A 4,741-nucleotide genomic window follows, 5' to 3' on the forward strand; every position below is an offset into this window, starting at 1 on the left:
AATTTGAGGGATTTTATAGTAAAGCTTAATGGCATTTATAATTTGGGAGAATTTCAAGGATTTTATCATTGCTTCCTTCCCCCTCCCGCCCCCCTTCCCCTGTCACACATACTCTTGAATCTTATTAAAGGTCTTTCGCTTTTGTCTGAAGTGTGAGGTTGTACTAGCTGACCGAAGACCTATGATCCAAATCCAACTGATGGCTGTTCTCATAGCTTGCTTTGTTTTATTTGAAATAGAAAGTTATTAGTTTTTATTTGAAAAGAAGTAGTCTGCAAAGACAAGAAAGTTGAAGCAGGTCCAGGCTATATAACGGTAAGGAAGAGGATGCTACAGGATTAGAGAAACTGTTTTAATCTCCAAAGCAGGAAAATTAATGAATATATAATAATGTTCCCTTAGTAAAACTAGAGTTCAGTCATTTTTAGCTGCTTTTAATGAGTACGAGAATCTCATTCTATAAATGACTTGGTTTTTTTTTTTTTTCAAAACGGATCTGTTTTATTATTTTTTTTTACTGAAGTAAAATTGCTGTACAATGTTGTATTAGTTTCTGCTGTACAATGAAGTGAATCAGCTATATGTATACCTATATCCCCTCCCTCTTGGACATTCCTCCCACCCCACCCCCCCATCCCACCCATCTAGGTCATCACAGAGCACCGAGATGGGCTCCCTGTGCTATACAGCAGGTTCCCTCTAGCTATCTATTTTACACATGGTAGTGTATTTATGTCAAGCCTAATCTTCCAATTCGTCCCACCCTCCCGTTGCCCACCAGTGTCCACGTCTGTTCTCTACGTCTACATCTCTGTTCCTGCCCTGAAAATAGGTTCATCTGTACCATTTTTCTAGATTCCACCTATATGTGTGAATATACAATATTTGTTTTTCTCTTTCTGACTTACTTCACTCTGTATGCCAGACTCTAGGTCCATCCACATGTCTACAAATGACCCAATTTTGTTCCTTTTTATAGCCGAGTAATATTCCATTGTATATATGTACCACATCTTCTTTATCCATTCATCTATTGTAGGACATTTAGGTTGTTTCCATGTCCTGGCTATTGTAAATAGTGCTGCAATAAACATTGGGGTGCATGTGTCCTTTTGAATTATGGTTTTCTCAGGGTATATGCCCAGTAGTGGGATTGCTGGGTCATATGGTAGTTCTATTTTTAGTTTTTTAAGGAACCTCCATACTGTTCTCCATAGTGGCTGTACCAATTTACATTCCCACCAACAGTGCAAGAGGGTTCCCTTTTCTCCACACCCTCTCCAGTATTTATTATTTGTAGACTTTTTGATGACGGCCATTCTGACCTGTGTGAGGTGATACTTCATTGTAGTTTTAATGTGCAGTTCTCTAATAATTAGTGATGGTGAGCATCTTTTCATGTGCTTCTTGGCCATCTGTATGTCTTCTTTGGAGAAATGTCTATTTAGGTCTTCTGCCCATTTTTGGATTGGGTTGTTTGTTTTTTTGATATTGAGCTGCATGAGCGTTTGTATATTTTGGAGGTTAATCCTTTGTCCGTTGCTTCATTTGCACATATTTTCTCCCATTCTGAGGGTTGTCTTTTCATCTTGTTTATGGTTTCCTTTGCTGTGCAAAAGCTTTTACGTTTCATTAGGTCCCATTTGTTTATTTTTGTTTTTATTTTAATTACCCTAGAAGGTGGGTCAAAAAAGATCTTGCTGTGATTTATGTCAAAGAATGTTTTTCCTATGTTTACCTCTAAGAGTTTTATAGTGTCCCGTCTTATATTTAGGTCTTTAATACATTTTGAGCATATTTTTGTGTATGGTGTTAGGGAGTGTTCTAATTTCATTCTTTTACATGTAGCTGTCCAGTTTTCCCAGCACCACTTATTGAAGAGGCTGTCTTTTAATGGGAGTATGAGAATCTCATTCTATAAATGACTTGGGTTTTTAAATTTTTTTTTTTCTTCAAATGAATCTAGGTAAAGGAAAGAAGGGGAAAGCAATTAATAATATTTTTAATAGTTACATTTATTTCTGAAACTGAGTATTAAAGAACACAATACATCCTTCCTGCATTGTTTAAGGAAAAGTCAATAATAAGGTTTTTCTCATCTTTAATAAATGTAGATTTGCTGTGAGGCGTGGAGCTCAGTGATGTCTCAGGGTCTTTCCCCATGTCTCCTTGCTTCTGAGATAAACAGATTTTCTTTGTGCTCTCTTTCTAGTGCACAGTTCAGATTCTTCCTGCAGGTTCAACCAGGCTACGTATGAACAAAGCAGAAAGCTGTCCCCAGAAACAGGCTGCTCTCACACTTTAGCACTGGAAGGTTCAGTGTTTCTCCCCATCCAGGAATGCAGTTTTGCTTTGGCAGCAGAGCACAGGAATTTTCCAAATGATCAGAGATAGTAGTGACTCATAACATCCCAGACCTTGTGCTCCACTTTGCAGTCCAGCCTCTCTGTTACGTGCTGATGTAAGTAGTCCTGTGAACATCGGGGTATTTAAGAAATACTGGCTGAACGAATTAATGGAGTACATTAATCGTTTTTCTCCCTCTGCTGCTTTTATTTGCACGGTACCATCTGAATTCTTAAAAACAAACAAAACCATCATAAACCTAGATTTCAAATGGCTTTAGGTGATCCACTAGGGAGGATCACCTAAAGTCACTGAACCTTTCATTCACCAATGAAAGGAGATATATATGAGTAGAATAAAAGCCTGATAACCTGCCAGATTTCTCCTATCCAGAATGCTAGAGCAGGTTCTCCCACTGCTGTGAGGAGATTTATGGTGGTCATGAAGTTGACCTAGATATGCTTCTGGTACTGATGCTGCAAAGTCTGAAAAACAATCACACTCCTACCAAATTCAGAGGAGATGTATGTGACAGGGTCAAATGGAATGCTCCAGAAAGGCATCGGCAACATTCTGATGTTGAGATGTATGTTAAGTATGGACAGATTTTGTGAGCTCATTACCCAGGTTTTAATTTCCTATTGAAAAATTTGTCTTGATTAAGATACACATACAGGGGCTTCCCTGGTGGCGCAGTGGTTAGGAATCTGCCTGCCAGCGCAGGGGACACGGGTTCGAGCCCTGGTCCGGGAAGATCCCACATGCTGCGGAGCAGCTGAGCCCGTGCACCACAACTACTGAGCTTGCGCTCTAGAGCCCGCGAGCCACAACTAATGACGCCTGTGTGCCTAGAGCCCGTGCTCCGCAACAAGAGAAGCCACTGCAATGAGGAGCCCGCACACCGCAACGAACAGTGGCCCCCGCTCATCGCAACTAGAGAAAGCCCGCGTGCAGCAACGAAGACCCAACGCAGCCAAAAATAAATAAATAAATTTATAAAAATAAAAAAAGAAAGATACACATACACACACTGCCTACAAAGAGGGTTTCCTTACTGGTGTGGGTAATTCAGTGACAAAGTTTTAGAAAGAAGTCTCCCCTTACATGACACAGATTGTTCCAAGTTAGCGTGCATATATAGACTGGACAAAAATCTGAAAAAGTTCACATAGATAATGCAAAATGCGTTAAAAAAAAAAACACGTGTCCTATCCAGCTCCTCCGTGTGCCCACACACCAGCCCCCTGACAATGACTCACCCATCCGCCCTGCCCCTCCAGTTTGCCCTTCTGACACTGTGGGTGTCCCAAGCCTCCTACGAACAGTGGCATTCCCTCTGCGGCTGGACACATCTGGTCACTGGCTGGAGCTTACTTACCCGCCAGAAAGTTGCTTCCTGCTCTCCCAGTGACTGTAGACCAGCTCTGTCTTGGGAAAATGAACAAATTTCTCCTCCATCCAGTAGACTTCAACTACCTTCTCTAACCAGGTATGAACCCCAGCCTTGAGATGGTGGGGGGATCCCCTTCCAAGTTCAGTCTTCCTTGGCCTCTCCCTCAAACCTGTGGTACCCTATAACGTTTTTTGAGAAGTAAAAAATCCTCCTGTGATTAAATAATTACTCCTTATTTCATCAGCTTTCTAAGACTAAATTACATGTGTTTCAGGCTTTCCTAAAGAAGCCACGTCTATTTCATAAGCTTCTCTGTGTAGGATTTCAAATAGAGCGTGTTTGTGGGGAGAGGGTGAATGTTTCATAGGGGACGGAATGTTTCTATTTCTTTACCTACTTTCCTACTGTCTCCGTTTCTAGCTCCCTTACATCTTTTAAGGGAGAATGATCTGCCATTCTGTTTGTTAATTATAAAGTATTGGTTGATGTTTACCGATGAGCAGAGTGCTATAAAAAGCCCACGTTTGTGCAGGAGTGACCCTCTCTTGCACTCCCTGCTTTTGCTCCGTGGGTTGGACTTGCCAGAAGCACCAGGGGGAGAGAGCCTAGCCATCTTTCTCTACCTCGGAAAAGCATCACTGCTTTAGTTTTGTGCCGTGTGGCTGGCAGCGACTAGTGATGGTCCAGAATTTGAGCCGACGCGGATGTGCATGGGGTAGGAGGGTCCTTCTCAGGCCTTAAGAGTGAACCTCGCACTCTAACCCAGCCTGATCAAGCTCTGAGAGGTAATAATAAAGTGTTACTTTGTTTCTCATTTGCTATCAGTCTTTCTGTATGCAGCTCCCTTGGGAATGTCAAGGGTTGAGGAGTGATTGGCAGGACAAGATTTGGGTGTTCGGAGGTTCTCTAGTCAAGTGCCATTAAATGCAATCACAATTTCTCCTCTGTCCCTTTTCTTAGCAAATCTGTCTTATTTTTCAGTGGTAAACATGTGTAGAGAGC

Source organism: Phocoena phocoena, chromosome 3 (genome assembly GCF_963924675.1).
Source record: "Phocoena phocoena chromosome 3, mPhoPho1.1, whole genome shotgun sequence".
Classification (NCBI taxonomy): domain Eukaryota; kingdom Metazoa; phylum Chordata; class Mammalia; order Artiodactyla; family Phocoenidae; genus Phocoena; species Phocoena phocoena.